Source organism: Juglans microcarpa x Juglans regia, chromosome 2D, assembly GCF_004785595.1.
Source record: "Juglans microcarpa x Juglans regia isolate MS1-56 chromosome 2D, Jm3101_v1.0, whole genome shotgun sequence".
NCBI classification, from domain to species: domain Eukaryota; kingdom Viridiplantae; phylum Streptophyta; class Magnoliopsida; order Fagales; family Juglandaceae; genus Juglans; species Juglans microcarpa x Juglans regia.
This window is the reverse complement of record NC_054596.1, coordinates 15152829-15172294: the sequence shown is the minus strand read 5'-3', so window position 1 is coordinate 15172294 and position 19466 is coordinate 15152829.

The following is a 19466-nucleotide window of genomic DNA, read 5'->3' as shown; positions in this document are numbered from 1 at the left end:
TGTGGTACCATTTTATGGTATCGCAGATTTTGATGCAGATGATGATGACGAGCCTTAGCTTGGCTCCGTTGGAGGAGTGATCTGGGATTGCTCCTGTTTAGTGAGTTATGTGTTTTTATCAGTTTATGTATTCACCTTTTGTATTATATTTGGGATGACTGTATAATTTTTTAAAGATAAATTGTTTTAAATATTTGTATTTAAATTCTGGTACTTAGTTGACTATCCGCTGCGTTATTATATTTGTACACTGTTGCATGTACACACACTGGCACTTCGTTGGGATGTGTGACCGTGTTGTCACCATCCTGGCGTCTCGATCCCTGTGTATTTATATAAGGGGGATTGGGGGCGCCACATGCACCGTAGGTAGGAATCACAGGCGGGACACAACCACCATCTCTGCTTACCACCATCCCTACTGCGTGCACCGTAGGCGGGAATCGCAGGCGGGACTCTACCACCATCCCTGCTTACCACCATCCCTACAGTCTCTTTTCCTTTTTCTCAAACCAGTCAATCCAGTCGTTTCAAACACACTCAAAATCATTTCACATAAAAATTTAATTTTCAAATAAACACATGAACATGTATGCAATCATGCAAAAACCCAGTTTTCATTTACAAACATGAACATGCGTGCAAATATGCAATGTACATGACGCCATAACCAACAACCAACAACTCACAACGCAAACCAAAAACACAAACAACTCCGTCCTCAATCCGTCCGACCCCTGAACTCCTCAGACTCAGTCTGGCATAACCAACCAATTCACAGATAAAATGAGTTAGTGCAAAAATACATTTAAATCACGTAAGTTCTTTGAAAAAATATTTACAGTGCTATATTATAATTTTCGAAGGATCACGAAACTGCAAGAAATGATGGCTCAGCAACAAAACAGTGTAAAATACACTGTGGCCGTGGGTCTCAAAAATCCACTTTTGAACGGGGACAAACCAAAACCCGAAATTGATAGGATAGGGCTTAGAGATGTCGGTGAAGCTAGTGGTGGTGGTGGTTTTCAGTGAGTGGCGGCGTAGGAGGCGGTTTTAAGCCAAAAAATCCAAAACGGAAATGTTGATGGATGTGCTTCAACGATGGTGAATCGGAGCTAAGGATGGGTGCTTTGGGTTGCTAGGAGGTCGAGGATGAAGTGGTGAAGAGATGGTGGCTAGAGGTGGCGCGACGGCGGCGCAACGGTGCAAGGAATGCCGCGGTTTCGCGTTAGGCGTAAGGACAAACGACGGCGCGCGGTTGGCTGAGAATGGAGGGGCAAGGTCACCGGAGGGTGGGAGAGCAAGTGGGCTGGGCGGTGTCGGGCACGAGTGGCGCTAGCGGTGGACGAAGAAAACGGAAGGGAAGAGGAAGGAAGACTGTCACGTGCGGGAAAAGAAGCATGAGAGAAATAAGGAGAAAAAGAAAGAAGGGAAAGAAAAAGATGAGAAAAAGAAAAAGGGAAAAAGAAAAAGTGAGGGAAAGAAATGAGGTCCAATACTCATATCTTGGATCACAAAAATGATCCAACAAAAAAGATTTTAAAACAGCAAGTCAATTAAAATAATTTAAACATAATGATAAAATGAAAATACAATAATTAAATCCAACCATCAATTAATTTAAAATAAAGAACAATTTAAATGCATCACAATAATAAATATTAAGAAACATAACAAATTAATTTTCACAGTTTAAAGATCATAAAATAAACCATTTAAAATATCCGATAATTTTAAAACAAGAGAATAAATTTTTTAATTAATAAAATAATCCTTCAATAAGAATACACTAAAATACGGAGTGTTACATCCTCCCTCCCTTAAAATAAAATTTCGTCCTCAAAATTTGTAGAGCCAAACATCACGCTAAAGCAGGATACAAGACACAACCAGAACACGCTTAAGAAAAATTACACGACCTCCAACACCCAATGGGTATGGGTACGGCTTGCATAACTTTTCCAAAACTCAAGAATAAACCACACAAGACATCCATTATGAAAGATCAGGTTAGACCCATACTTGCCATAACTCCAGCGTCCTGAGTCTCTCGAACCTCATCGTCAGCACTACCAGGAGTCAATGAGTACATCCGAGCCTGACCTAATTGCCTCTGATTACCTCTACCACCACGATGACCACTCTGATTCCCTTGGGTCCAATTAGGGCACTCAAGAGCAAAGTGCCCCGTCTGACCGCACTCAAAGCACTGGTTCCAACCCTGACGGCACTCACCATCGTGGGCTCTATTACATCTGTCACAAACTAGAGCTCGACCCCCAATACGTACACCGGAGGCTGCTTGAGATCGAGCCCCAATCCTTTGCACAAACTTCTGTGGCGACCCGGAGCTGCTCCCTTCACCATCAACGTTCAGTCGCTTCTTACCCAGATAGGAGCCTACCACAGCACCTCGCTCTCGTTCGGCAATACAGGCCACCTCAACCAACCTCTGAAAGTTTTGGATTTGCAGGCATGCAACTTTTCTGCAAATCTGAGAGCGCAACCCTTCCTGAAAACGTTTGCCTTGTAACTCTTCAGTGGCTATCAAATGAGACGCAAAACACCCAAGCTCTATAAATTTTCTGGCATATTGCTCGACAGTCATATCCCCTTGAACCAAGTTATTGAATTACAGCGCCTTCTACCGTCTCACAAAAACAAGGAAGAAGCGATCGTCAAACTCTTTCTTGAAACGCTGCCACGGCACAGCCGCCAAAGATCCCAACTCCATCTCTAGGAGTTCCCGCTTAGTCTTCCACCAATCAGCTGCTCCACCTTGCAGCAAGTAACTCTTATACAATATCTTTTGGGCCTCTGTACAACCACAGACTTCGAATGTCCTTTTGAGGTCTTCAATCCACCTCCCAGCTCGAAGTAGATCCTCTTCGCCCGTGAAGGCAGGAGTCCTATGTGCCAAGAAATGCTCATAGGTGCACCCGACTTGCACCACCCTATTCTGCTCTCCTTGTTGTGGACGAAAATTCTGCTGAAGGAACTCCATCATCCTATTCAATGTCCTCGCCATAGCATAATTTCCATCACCCATCAGTAATTCATCATCGGGCTCATTAGCTTGCTTTCTTGGTCGTACCATCTTCCTGTCATAGCGAAACCCTTAACCCTACTTTCAACTCAAAACAAATTAAAATATAATTATAGTAAAATAAATTAAAATACAACAATATAACATAAAATAAAATAGGATAAAACCAACAAAATAAAATATCACAAGACAAAATGAATAAAACAAATGAAGTAGTACACAAGAAAATAATTGAAACAAGTAAAATAACTAAATAAAATAAAATAACATAAAATAAAATAAATAAACAAACAAGTAACGTACAATAAAATAAATAAAACAATTAAAATAATATACTTCTAAGAAAATAATTCCAAATCACAACTTTAAAATTTTCTAGTACTACACCTATGGGACATGTGATTTTACCCAGACTCGAACTGCTCTGATACCACCTATGACGCTCCGACTCCCACGTACAAAAACACGAAAATCGTGACATCAGGATGATGACAACACGGTCACGCATCCCAACAAAATGTGCTCAAGTGTGTGCAATATGCAAAGGTGCACAGTAAAAATCGCAGCGGATAATATAAACAAGTCAACTAAGTACTAAAAGTTTAAATACAAATATTCAAAACAAATCATCTTTAAAAAGTTATACAGTCATCCCAAAATATATTAAAAAGGCAAATACATAAATAATTGATAAAACAAATCTCGATATACGGGAGCAATCCCAGATCACTCATCCAACGGAGCCAACCTAAGGCTCGTCATCCACATCTGCATCAAAAGCTGCGATACCATAAAAAGGTACCACAGGTAAGTAATAATCCAAATAACTCTCACGATAAAAACGCATTAATGTAACCAACAAACAGATCTCAAAATCTCATTTTCCCCAAAAATGATTACTTTCTAACACACGCCAAAATCTCAACTTGGCATAAAAATATAATCCGTCATTTTCCCAGAAAATGATTCACAGAAAATCAACCATTTATCGGACACTGTAGGCGGGAATCGCAGGCGGGACTATACCACCATCCCTGCTTACCACCATCCCTACCGCGTGCACCGTATACGGGAATCACAGGTGGGACACAACCACCATCCCTGCTTACCACCATCCCTACCGCGTGCACCGTAGGCGGGAATCGCAGGCGGGACTTTACTACCATCCCTGCTTACCACCATCCCTACAGTTCCTTTCCACACAATGAATACTTATCAGAGCACTGTAGGCGGGAATCACAGGCAGGACACAACTACCATCCCTATTACGTGCACCGTAGGCGGGAATCGCAGGCAGGACTCTACCACCATCCCTGCTTACCATCATCCCTACAGTCTCTTTTCCTTTTTCTCAAACTAGTCAATCCAGTCGTTTCAAACACACTCAAAATCATTTCACATGAAAATTCAATTTTCAAACAAACACATGAACATGTATGCAATCATGCGAAAATCCAGTTTTTATTTACAAACATGAACATGCGTGCAAATATGCAATGTACATGAACGACGCTATAACCAACAACCAACAACTCACAACGCAAACCAAACACACAAATAACTCCGTCCTCAATCCATCCGACCCTCGAACTCCTCAGACTCAGTCCGGCATAACCAACCAGTTTACAGATAAAATGAGTTAGTGCAAAAATACATTTAAATTACGAAAGTTCTTTGAAAAAATACTTACAGTGCTATATTATAATTTCTGAAGGATCATGAAGCTGCAAGAAGTGATAGCTCAGTAACGAAACAGTGTAAAATACACTGTGGCCATGGGTCTCAAAAACTCACTTTTGAACGGGGACAAACCAAGACCCGAAATTGATAGGGTGGGGTTTAGAGATATCGGTGAAGCTAGTGATGGTGGTGGTTTGCCGTGGGTGGCGGCGTAGGAGGCGGTTTTAGGCTAAAACATCCAAAAAGGAAATGTTGATGGATGTGCTTCACCGGTGGCGGATCGGAGCTAAGGATGGCTGTTTTGGGCTGCTAGGAGGTCGAGGATGAAGTGGTGAAGAGATGGTGGCCAGAGGTGGCGCGACGGCGGCGCAAAGGTGCAAGGAATGCCGCGGCTTCGCGTTAGGTGTAAGGACAAACGACGGCGCGCGGTTGGCTGAGAATGGAGGGTAAGGTCACCGGAGGGTGGGAGAGCAGGTGGGCTGGGCGATGTCGGGCACGAGCGGCGCACAGCAGCACTGGCAGTGGACGAAGAAAACTGAAGGGAAGAGGAAGGAAGACTGTCGCACAGGGGAAGAGAAGCAGGGGAGAAACAAGGAGAAAAAGAAAGAAGGGAAAGAAAAAGAGGAGAAAAATAAAAAGTGAGGGAAAGAAATGAGGTACAATCCTCACATCTTGGATCACAAAAATGATCCAACGAAAAAGATTTTAAAACAGCAAGTCAATTAAAATAATTTAAACGTAATGATAAAATGAAAATACAATAATTAAATCCAACCATCAATTAATTTAAAATAAAGAACAATTTAAATGCATCACAATAATAAATATTAAGAAAACATAACAAATTAATTTTCACAATTTAAAGATCATAAAATAAACTATTTAAACTATTTGATAATTTTAAAACAAGAGAATAAATTTTTTAATTAATAAAATAATTATTCAATAAAAATACATTAAAATACGAGGTATTACAGTATGTAGAATTACTCTATCAGGAAAAGGTACTACAGTCGAGGCCATTTAGCTAGCATCTGCATGCAGGAACGTCTATATAGATTAAACAAATGCATATGCAACCATGCAAGAGGCCGCCACCACTATATATGGCTATATATATTAACAGATATTAATCTAGCCATATATATTAACAGATATATTAATCCTCTATTGCGTCCAGTGCAAGTGAATTGTAGTTGTGAGCATGCAAGCACCGAACCTTACCAACTTTGACGCTTTTTATAAACAATTCATTAGCCAAATTAACAACCCTAATTACAGAAAGCATATATATAAAATGAAGTGGGTCTAGAAAATCTATGCTAATTTCATCATATCTTGATTCTTGTCTGCCTTTTCATGAATAATAACTTCGACCATGTCAAAAGTTATATATGGTTACTTTAAAAGGTATATAAGCCTTGAACTATAATTGGTCGGTCTTTCATGGAACTCGAGCATATATGCATGCATGCATCCACGTGGTACAGTCTCTCACCTAATAATTAAGGTGCTAATTAGTTATATATTTATATAAGCTAGACTGGCAAATTATATTATAATTTCTTCTCTGTAACGACACCATGACTTTGAGCACTCGCGCGTCCTTAATATAATATATAATGTTATACACTATACTTTTATCATATTTTGATCATACTAAGTAGTATCTGACATATTTATCACTATTAGATGATAAAGAAATATGTTATAAATGATCATCTAATGATGATAAATATATCACATCTTATTTAATGGATAAAAGTAAGATGGTAGTATAGTATATAGAATTTTTTATCTATACATTATATATATAAAAAGATTCCAATTTTCGCCAACTGTTTTGTTTATGCATCGAGGAGTTGTTTGTAATAATATCGTGCGTGCATTGGGACTAATTTGTATATATAGAAGTTTACTGTCAAATTTATGATTTTTTGGACTATTAATTTATATATATATGTTTGCTTAACTTCCATTGGCTTCAGTGACATCACCTTCACAGCTAAGGACATGGAAATTAGATATTGTATGGTGACACTGACAGTTAGATTATATATTGCACAAACATTATTAGACATGATATTAATTTTTATGAATACAATATATAATATTTCATGCATGACAATATATTATCTAATGATCAGCTTGTTGTCACGTATAGCATGATTATTCTTTCTATATCATTGTCAATCGACCACCAAACGTGTTACCGGCTTGATACGTGCATGACATGTACATGGACTAGCAATCGAGGTACTAATTACTATTCCATTGGAGAGAGAGAGAGAGAGAGAGAGAGAGGGAGAGATACTAATTAAAGTTGATAGAGATCAGTTGCTCTAATTTAATGGGTTAGCATGCGGCCGTACTGCGCGCAGGAGGCCGGCTAGATTAGCCACGTATAGCTAGATAGTATTATAATTAAGTGTTAGAAACGAAAACAATGATCAAGCTCATTCATTTCTTTTTATTATCTTAGATTCACAAATATTGCTTGTTATTATATATATATATATATATATATATATATATAAATAATGTTTGGGTCTAGCTGATCTGATGATCATGTTGAGCTACCACTTCATTTCTTTTATTTGTATCATCTTATTATAATATATAATATATATTTAATATTTTCATACAAAATTGTTGGATATATTCATGCATGAAGCTTCACAATTATTATTATATATTAATATTATAGGGCGGCTATATATATTAACTATATATATATATAAGATAATCATCATCAAACTATATATTAAATATATATAAATAAATAAAATCCACTGAGCTAGCTAGCTGATGATCAGCATATATATAATCAAATTAAGGAACCCATGCATGGTTGACTATTTTATTTCCAAAATTGCTATGTTTAGAAACTATTACGTGGAAGAATGAGGTAAATTTTGAGGTATATAATACGACTGTTACTTAAAACGATCATCCACGTGATGCACTTAATTGGAGACCAAACCCTCTATAATAATATTAATACATGATGATGGACTTCATGGCGCATCATGATCAGTATGATCATGATCAGAATGTAAATTAGATTAGAAAACTTCGTACAATAGCATTCTATAAACAGTTTTGGATCAAAATGAATAAGTCCATTTTCTTTTTTCTTTTTTCTTTTTTTGGAGAAATGCTTTAGTTAATAAGGACTAGCTGTTTTATGGACAAGAATATTGTCGAATGGAATTAGCACGGCCTTCTTTTAAATTAAAATTAAAAGGAAAATAAATATTGATTCATGTATTTTTCCAGCTTAATTTTATAATTAATTAATATCTTGAGTTCTCAAATTTTGAAACATCGAGACCTAAGTAGTTTTCGGTCACTTGGTTTAAAATTCATTTCGTTAAGTTGGATTAATGAAAATTGTGACCTTTTATTGCTACATGCATGTCTGCCACGTGTAACTAAAAAAAACGAAATACAACAAAAAAAAAAAAGTAAAGTAAAAAAAAGTTACAACCCTAAACATGTGGGTGTGGAGGGACCTATACTATAACCAGATTTATTTTCTATCATCAAACCTAACACGCTCGGAATTTGCTGTTGTTTTTTTAGATTAATATTCGTTGATTAATCCCTAATCTAATTCGGGATAATATAATCCAATTCATTGATTGGTTATAGAAGAAGAAAAAAATCTTGGGGAGGTTGGGTCCAAGCTTTATATATAATTCCCTTCGTCCGGCCTACTTCCAATTAAGATAAGATCAAAAGTTGGAAAAATATTCTCTCATATTCTTGTTCAAATTTGAGAATGAGAGAAAAACATGAAATAAGCCTATATTAAGATTTATTGAGTATTTAATTATTCTAAAAAATATATACTCAAACAATAACAAATACCATGTGATCCACTACTTATATATCTATTTCTGATTTGATATCCATAATAAATTTAGATTCATAAATTAAGAGTAAAGTAATGATAAATACAGTCGTAGAGTACACAAACGTCGCGTAATTCTTTTGAAAAGGAATAAGATCTATTATTAAAAAATTTGATTTTTATCATATGAATTTCAAATTTATTAATTTTTTTAAAAGTAATTTTGCAACACTTATACATTCTACAACTGGAGGTATAGTTTCACTTATTAATATTACTTAAACTTGAAAGGTCTTTATACCCAAAAGTCAGATCAGATCCATGCTCGGCCTAAAAATCTTAAACGTTGGCCTAAATAAATTAAACTACTCCGGCCTCCCCTTTAGAAGAGAGGCTTATGGGCCAAATTCATACATTTGTTGCAGTCAAAACTAGCCCAATTATAAGTCGACCAACGTTATTTTTGGTGGAAGCCCACTGCTGTGTGCTTAATTACACTAACCAGTAACCACTCATGTCTAACCTACGTATCTTGGGACATGATTTTCATCCAACGAAATGGTAGATTGAAATGCCCAAAGAATTTTTAGAATGTAAGCTATATATGCTGTTCGGCATCACTTGTAATAGAAAAGAGTTTTCAGGCAAAGATAAACAGTCGAGAAGACGACAGGCAAATTATTCTCATGATCTGCAACTTGCGTACCAACATATGAAATAACTTCTTCATTCAGGGTTATGTTCTAAGTACTATTTATAATATTGCATTGAACATGCAGCCTGGAGATTCCAGGTGCAATATTCCAATATTTTGGACTCTAGAATAAATACATGAAACATAAACTTTCGGGGCTTCGTTTCGGTGACACTCCCATAACAATAACAACGGATAAAGATAGGAAGGCGAAAAATACCTTTAAAGATTTGCGCTAATCTTGGAAGAAGAAGAAGAAGACGAGGATTTTGACCACAGAAACATGTCATCATGTAGAAGAGCGTGTAGGCAGAGATGAGTTTGTGTGATATGAATATAAGCACCTGATAATTTAACAGATGTTTTCTGAATGCAACAGAGATCCCCATGATCATCCTGGTTGGTGCATGATATCTTAGTTGGTAGTATTATAGATCTAGTCAAAGCTTCAAAAAACAAAACAAAAAAAGAGGAAAATTTGTTGTATGCACACATGGAATTGAACACGGATTTGGAGTTGGTAAGATAGGATTTGAATATAGAAATCCAAGTAACAGTGAGGCCTTTTTTTCCCCTCCAAACTCAACGGGTTTTCGAGAAATTATATACATTTATTTAAACACGACAAAATATCATGCTCAAATTTGTTTATGATTAAGATCACATATAGCGCCATGCATTAATAAACTAATTTGAACCATGTTTTAAAAAGAAAAAACAATGCTGGCATATGCATACATGTCAAATGAAAAGCTAATAACATGCGCAAGCAACAACATGAGAGGGGCATTTTTTCTATAATTTCCTAAAAGCAAACAATAGATGGACTGGAAAGTGTAAAGTTTTAACCAGGGTCTGACTAATTTCTATCTCATAGCAAGCTCATCCTGCCAACTCCAACTCTGAAATGCTGAAGGAGGAATTAGTGCCTAACAATTGTATCAAATCCAGATCTCACTTATGGATCTGTAAATTAATTAGTCTTTCAACCTTTGGTTGTGTCTGCCACATGCTCATATATATCTAACCATATATTAAGTCCAAACTTACTTCAATTTCAAGTATCTACTTCTTTAACAGGCCGCAAGATTCCCATCAACAAGGCCAATAATCCATTGAATTCCAGGGATCTAAATCCATTGAATTTCTAGCTTACCTTGGATAACACAGTTTCCAACAAAGAATTGGATTCTTACTAACGAGGTGCCCAGAGCTCTTCCTCAAGCTCCCGAATGCAACTCTCTCCTATAGCATCCGACTAGCCCTTTGGAACTATGAGAGGGGGGCCCATCTTAATAGAGCCCGGGCCCAAAGAGCTACGGGAATCCCAGGCCCTCGAACAAGACCCTGACGTGGGCTCGAAATCTAGACCGAGAGACCCCACATCAAGCCCATAACCATAAACCTATCTGGAAAACTTTGGCACTAAGCTTGGATACGCCAAGAGTCCCGTCTCGGGACTCGATGACCTATTGAGCCCTGCCATGAGGTACCATGCAAACTACCCTACTATATGCAGACAGCAGGACGTGCCCAATCGTGGGCACATCGCAGTCAATGCGCGTGTCAGAAGACCTGGCAAGCAACGACACACTATCAGAGTACGCAGGACGGCTCGGCCACAATTTGACACCCTGGTCTGGTAGGATGGTGGTAACGGGTCTGACCGAGCACGACCTAACATGCCACGACCTCCTGCGGTTGTCTAAGCCACAGACTGACACACTGTCATAGCAGGGGGAGTGGTGGCAGGTTAGGTACGACCTGACACCCCATAAGCTCCCTCGGCAGAATAGTCTGAATCAGGTATAAAAAAACAGTCATCCCTCCCACGGGAAGGCTATTTGAACTTTTTACCATTCTTTTTAGTCCCTTAAACTTTTCCTATCAAACTCAGATTCTTCACTAACTTTAGCATCAAAGTGACCCCGGAAGTCACTGGAGCCCATTCTCTCTCCTTGTTGCAAGTGGCATAGGATTGGCAACTGTGGCACTGATCGGGTTGGGAAACACGACTTCAATAGGAACAATTACCGTGGACTTGTCCTAGTAAATTTCTTGACTTGAGTAAGACGTCCGGACCCTTTGAGTACCTAAGGCTGGCTCTTGCTAAGATCAAATTAAAGGATTTGATTATGATTTATCTCCCATTTGATTTCAAGAAAAAACATGTGACATACATCACATATTGGAGCAATTTTGACTCAAATTTTTTCTCCTCTAAAATTGGTTTTTATATAAAAGTATGATTTTCAAACCATAGGAAGAGGATAGGATGCAGGGTGAAGAGTTGTGTGCGCACTTCAAAGCTATTAAGGGAACCCCAAAATCTAGCAGGCATCAAACGATGAATGTGTGAATTATTTTTTCGTAGTCAAGGTATCTTATCTGTCCTATATAGAAAAAGCAATCTGTTAAAATCAAAAATCAAATTGAAAATCATATATTTCACTAATTTGTTTTCATGGAGAAAATATCATAGACATTTCTAAATAAATAGTTACTTAGGAGGAAAGAAGATACTTACCAATCTTTAATGAGTATCTATCCCAACCAAACCTAACACAACTATTGAAAGATGATTTTTTCTTTTTCTACATAAAGATGAAATTACACCTTTCACTTACAAACTATCCTATGTTTTTCACTTTAAAAGTTTCAATTTGCATCCTAAATTACCTATATATATATATATATATATATATATATATATATTAATTCGCACAATCACTTAAGATTTGACCATTAAGATGGAAGAAAATTTGTTTATGACAATATATAAGTCAAACTTTAACTGAAAGAGAAATTGAAAAGTACAGGTAATTTAGGGTACAGATTGAAAGTTTGGTAGTTTAGACCACACTGTGGAAAACAAGTGGTAGTTTATTGAAAAATGATAAGAGGTAAGAACTACTTATCAAAAAGAAAAACTAAAACCCCATATGATTGAAAAAAGTATAGATTTTTGTATTTAAGGCATTAAAAATCAGAAGTACAAATTAAAATATAAATGAACCTTGCATATATTTGAGACACTTCAAAAGTTATGAAAACGAACGATATATTCATTGTTTCACATAGTTTAAATAGCAAGATATAGAAAACACGCAAGTGTATCAGAAAATAATAATTTGAGAAGGCCAAAAAAGAGTCAAATAATTTTTTTTTTTCATTGAGTTTTGCATTACTAGACAAATAATCAACTAATATGATCTTTTATCAGTTAATCATAAAATCAAAAAACCATAAGCCAAAAATAAGAACAATAATATTCTACCTAATGAAGAACCAACGTCTTAAAGTTAGGGATGGGGGCTAGGTACCTGCACCCAGCCCTACCTTAAGTAAGCGGATTGATGGGCACCAGCCCTCTAGGAAAACGGGTATCAATCTGGGCATTGCATAAAAACGTCCTCCCCCTCGCTGCAAACACTTCAGTCTTGATTCCTCTCTCTTTCGCCTCTCGATCTCTCGTTGCTCAGCCTCTAGTCGTCGCCGCAACTTGAGTTGTTTGGAAAACATAACTTATCTCAACTCAAAATTTCTCATAATTTTCTTTCCAAGCATCACTCAAACAAAAACTTTCTTTAATTTTAAATGGGTAATGATACCCTTGCAGTTGGTTCACCACTCCTTTACAACTTGTCCTACATGGATTATTTTCTCATTTTCTTGGTTAAAATTGAATGCTTCTCTCTTATTTAGTCTGAAACTCCTGCCAAGATGTAATTTTTTAGTCATGATGTGATTTTCCATAAGTTGTGCCCCTCTCAATTTTTGAATCATCATTTCATATTTCATCTTCATTTTCATTTTGAAATTCAAAAACTCTCATATCTCATACTAGCAAGACTTGTTCCTCTCAAAACTGTCGAATTCGTTCCTCTCAGAACTGCCGATAGTGATGAACGACACCGTTGAAGGTGAGAACCTGTCCCCCACATCTACTCCCAAAACCAGTCTCCCATGCTAACTCTCTCTCTCTGTGTCTGTGACAATAGCCCTGGCATTACTCCCAGGCCGATCATGCCTTCTGCGGTGTGACAATTGTTCAACAGCGCCTTCGAAGGTGATGTTATCATTTAACTCTCCCATCTCCTTCTTCTCTCTCTCTCTGTCTTTGTATCTGTCTATTAGGAGATTTCAACGAAATCACACTAGGTCTACTGCCACCCCACACAGTTGACCACCCTCCTAAGCCGCCAGATAAGCCCTAAAATTCCCCTCTCTCTACGATTTTTTTTCTATGATGATTACTTGGATTGTTATATACTCGGTTTTATAAAGTTTATGAAAAATTGTAAGTTTAGGGATATCCATTATTGTTCACAAATTTATATATTTTGTGGTAAATGTATTGAGTATATTTTGTTCATAATCGGTAGTGAATCATCCATTTACCCTTCGAAAGAAAATCTGTATATTTTGTAGTAACTATGATGAGTATTGTCTAACAAATTGGTTATCAATTGAGGAATATGATTTGTTTGACCAAGTGAATTTCAAATCAAAAACCATTGAAAGTATATGTTGTGGATGCTACTTGTATATATGTTGTTTCCATCTTATTTGTCTTTCTTTGTGGATGTAGTCTTTACATTGAAAACTTAATTTTCACATACCATAGAAAATGTTAATTGTACATGGTATAAACTCTCTGTCCATATATTTGTGGATTTAGTCTTTATGTTGTAATCATCCTCTGGTACATTGCCTGGCCATATATCTGTGGTTCATTTTGTAGAGCATGGTCTGTTCACATGCATAAACTGAGTTGAGCCAACCAGTCATTAAAAAGAAATATAAATGTTTCTTGAGGTTTTAGAAATGAGTCTAGAAGTCTAGAAATATGTAATTCATGACTTCATTTAGACCTACTATTCCGAGATACATCAATATAATTTGAAAACTCGTTTTGAAGCTTGATTTTTCCAGCTCAAGTCGGGGAACTATATTAGATTTAGAGACAGTAGCAAAAAAGGTACCAGTCTTAACACTACTAAACGACACCAAACAATTTGACATATTATTGCAATCCTTTGAATAATGTCATCTCATTATGCATGTATTGACTGAAATTTATCTGGACTATGTTGACATTTATTGTTAAATTGCTTGAACTAATACAACCTAAGATCATTTTTGTTGTTCTAAAATATTGATAATTATTTATATATATGCACATATGGTTGAGGTGAATGGAACACAGTCGGATAGCTTCACTGGGACACAACTAGACCTATACGGAGTTGTGGTTGGCAATGTCAATGTAGATTGGAATGAGGACTAAAAAGTCATCATCTTTCGGTGGGCAGCCACCATTTTATATGTGGAATTTTTTATTGACTATGAGAAGTAATTTCTTTTGTTTGATTTGGTGGATATGTATAGTAAATTCTAAACCTGAGTAATATTCTGGAGGAAAGTAAACTTCTTTATGTGCCTTTGTATTCTGAAGGAAAGTAAACTTCGTGACTTGTATTTTGAAGGAAATTATAAACTTCTATGTATCATTTGTAATATAAAGGAACCAGTAATGACAGAATTTATATGTTCTTATTTTAGATGATGGGAGTCTATAATGGTTTGTCATTTGCTTTTGTATCACCTAAAAATATTTGATACAAGTTATAATGATGTCATGAATGACTTTGGGTGATATCACCTAGAAAATTTAGCATTATTTGAGATCTCAATATGTATGTTTGAGCATGCTGGAAATTAGAATAATGACGAAAGTTAGTTTGGTTTGATCTCTCTAATTAACATGATTTATATACTAGGGATGAATTTAGCCATTAGGAGGATAATGAAGGGTGGTTAATTTTCCAAGTGACTGGTTATACTCAAATTTTCACCAAATTGTTACAAATGCTCAAAGTAATTTGAAGTCCCAGACTCACAAAATCAACACTCCAACCTTGCATCGTCAAAGTTCCATTCCTTTTGCTGCTTTCATCTCCCAATTAACTGCTAACATAAGACATATCCACAAAACTGCAAAATTGCAACACTCTCATCCTGCGGTATCTTTTTTTATATATATAGGAACATCTTACAGTATCTCATCTTGCAGTAAACACAAAAAAGAAAAAAGTCAACAACAATCACCTAGCTTTTTAGATCTCCTCAAATTTTACTTTCAAAGTTCATGAATTTGATGCCCATTTTTTAAAAATACCAAAACCACAATCATGCTTCCAAGTCACAATAAAAGAATGCAAAACCAATTGTGATAGCAAAAATACAAAGCAAGCCCTTAATCATTCTTTCAAGACCCTTTTATGCAAAAATTACACAATTCAACAAATGAGCACAAAACTGCCATTGTGCAATTCATCACTATCCTCTCACCAAACTCAGCAAATTTACGCTATCAAACATCTTTATATATATACATTCTATCTTATACTTAGTCTACCACATTAAGGTCTGAGCAATATGGCTAAAGAATTGATCTACAATCTCAAACATGCATTAATTATATGGTTAAACCAGTGAATGTATTATTTTAGGTAATATTGAAATTCAGTATAAATAAGTGTTACGATATAATACATACGGATATCAACATCTACATCTTGATATGTAGGAGTACAACAATAAATATCATCGTCCAAAAGTTGAAAAGACGGTTGTACCTACCAAGAATAGAAAATAAATTCACACTTAATATCGTCAAAGAATCACCTTATATAAACAATATTTGCAAACAATACCACAATTGATTGAGCAGTAGAGGCTATAGGAAAGTCACGCTCCGCCAAGCTATGTGAGCCAAAATCTGCTATAACTATTCTATCTAGGTGCCTATTCTTCTGTTCATAATTTCAAGACGTATAGTTAATGTCAATAGTTTACAAAACTAAATTTAAAAATACCAAATACCTAAACTACCTGACTTACTTGAGCCCATTGAGTCTTCCTTGCTTTCAGCCTATTCACTGCCTTATCAGTTGTGGACTGTTTCCTCTTAGAACTAGCCTACCTTTACTATGTACAGCTACAAGACTTTTTAACTTGTCAGACCTTTTTGTCACCCTTAACGACTCATATGAACGATTATCACACACTGGCTGGACGTCAACCCACTCCAACTTCAACTTACTTAATTGAGTCATTAACTTTGCACAACCTTCATCTAAGGTGCCTGCAATTAAAGAAATCTCATAAAAGCATTGTTCAATTTATTAATATAGTGTGCATTTGGACTATGACTCAGATTATCACGACTACTTCAGACAAACGTGTAATCTTATTTCAGGTCCTTCCTCCACCTATCACAGAAGTATTTTGCAGGCAGCTCTTCCTTATTATGAAGTGTCAACACACGGATGATATGTCTACACAAAATTCCCTTAAAAGCAAACAATTGACATGTGCAGCTCGCTTCAAACTCTTTCTCGTTAAACTCAACAATATATTTTGTACTTTTTCTAAACTCATCCATAACTTGGATCACGTCGGCTACATGATATATAAAAATCCCTCCTTCACTTCGAACCATTGATACGCAACAATAAATCAACCCTCTTAACTCTTCTTGAACATCTTTAAATTTTACATTTGTATACATTGCTTGGAAGTACTGTTCAATGCCATAAAAAGTTATGCACGAAATTTGTGTGTGGAATGAACTAAAGTCAACTGCAAGCTCATTCTCAATATGTCGCCTAACTGCATTATCATACTAGTCTACAAATTGTTTTAGTGTTGTCTTTGAATTTACATAATCATCAAAGAACGCATTTATACACTCGCTTCTTTAAGTAGTTGACATTTCTGCTCAAAACTCGTTTCTTACATACACTGGCACCTGAAGATGACACTCAGAATATAGCCATTCAAGCCATGAATTATCATGTAGATCAAAACTATCAAGGAATTGCAACCAACAGCACTTGAATTCATCATGATTCAATGTGTCATAAACACACATATATGCACAATCTAAAGAAAAAATATTATTTCCCATAATAATTGAAAGAGATAACACAACATTGAAGAAATAGTCGTAGAAAACAAATACATATGTAGCTGACTGTTAATGCTATCGTATTGACTGTGTGACCCAAATTTTTCGAAAACTTTTTTAATTATATGCCACAAGCAAAACCGATGTCGATATTTATGAAACACCTTAGCAATTGTATTTTGCATAGCTTTATCTTGGTTTGTTATAATGGCTTCTGGTATGCAACCATTCATGCACTTAAGCCACGATGATTAACCAAAAAGTTATAACATCATCAAACGACTCGTACGCAACTCTACTACATGCATCCACCCAAAATACATTGTGCAATCTGGCTTCATTGTCAACGTCCATGACATAATAGAAACCATCATTTTGTGCCTACATACAAGCAAAGTAGTTTTGTAATGCTTCGGCTTCTCCTAACCCAAGCCGAAGTAATCTAACCTCACGTATATAATTACGTGCATCTCTTTCTCCAAACGTCAAAATCTCATACCCTTCTGCCTCAACGACGCAAGAATTGTAGTTCTTGCTCAGTTGAATGCCAGCCATATCATTGTATTCTAATCTTCTATTCATCGGCTCGTCCAACCTCTTATGACATCTAATATATCTTACTTTTTCAGGACTGAGAGCATGACCCTTCAGAACTCAATATCACATTGATCTTTGTCTTGCATCTATTGTGTTCCATCGGTCTTGATTTAAGAATATTCGACTATGTGCTCGTAAATGTGCCTTGATGGACACAAGTAAGGGTGAAATATCTTATTTTTCCATTCTCTCCGACTTTGGAACTTCACCTTGTCACTTCGAAACTAACTTGTTTTGTATACTTCATATAGTATGCCCTTACTTTCTCAACTGAGGAAAATGACATTCCCTCCTTTGGCTCTTCAACAATATCCTTATCACCAACATTTGGTTCCATCTACACAATTATTAAGAGATCCAATGCAATTTTTTAATATATCATCATTGAACTTCATAGCAACAAAATTTTCAGTTATACATTTATCATTTGTATTTTTTTTTTTTTTATGGGTCAAAAAGAAAACATCTCTTTTGTTATAAATTTAATTCATTCTCAGAATTAAAATGATAATATTAGAGTGATAAAGGATTAGTCTAATAATTAGACTCAACATCTCAATATTTGAATAATATCAAATAGTTTAACCTTTAAAATCATTATTTGTTAAAAGATTGTCTTTATCTTGAAAACTATTTCAAATGTAAAGTATAACTTCTTTTATTAAATTTTACTTTTCCAACTAAAACAATTAAAATAGGTTATGCTTGCAACAATTAAGCCTAATTTATCCAAATTAATTATTGAAAATAGGTTTGCTTGCCACAAATAAGTTTCTAAAAATAATTTATCCAAATTTAATTCACGGAAGGATGATACCAGATTAAATTAAAGAACTTCGCTCAAACACAAGAAGTGCATGCTATACGAATTCAATTCATGTTTATGCTTGCAAGAACGTGTCTACAAATTCAATTCTATATCTCAGAATTTTCAAGTAATTTACTCATTTTTTCATACCAAATAAAGTGCACCACAGAGGCACGACGGACAGAAATCACAACCGCTAGAAATATCCTCACCACAGTAGAGGTGGGCTCGACGTCTGGGCTTGGATGGGTCTCTCTTCGGGCTGAAGGGCTGGGCTCGTGGGCTAGTGGGCTCGACGTATGGACTCATGGGCTGGGCTAGGCAAGTGGGTTGTGGTCGACGTCGTTCAATGGTGGGGCAGGAGAAACAGAAACTTTCATATGTGGTTTGAGAGAGAGAGAGTAGAAACGGAGGGGAAAGTTGCAACGCAATTCATTTTGGGCGCGAGGCAAAATTTTTCTCTACTGTGTTCTGCAGAAATCACATAATCCATTTCACATCTTCTGACACAGACAGAGAATAGAAGAGAAAAGGGAGCATTCAGTTTTATAGACAAAATGAGAAAATAATACGCGTAGGTCAAGTAGTAAAGGAGTAGTGACCCAACCGCAAGGGTATCATTATCCATTTTCAATTTTCAATTTTTAATTTTTTTATCTAACATTATATAATTATAACAATTTTTTCAAATTTTTAAATAAGACATAAAAAATAATTCAACTTTTTTAAATCTCAAAACAGAAATAATATTAAAAATTTATATTTTAACAATATTTTAATTTTATAATATTTTTTTTTCTCTCTCAT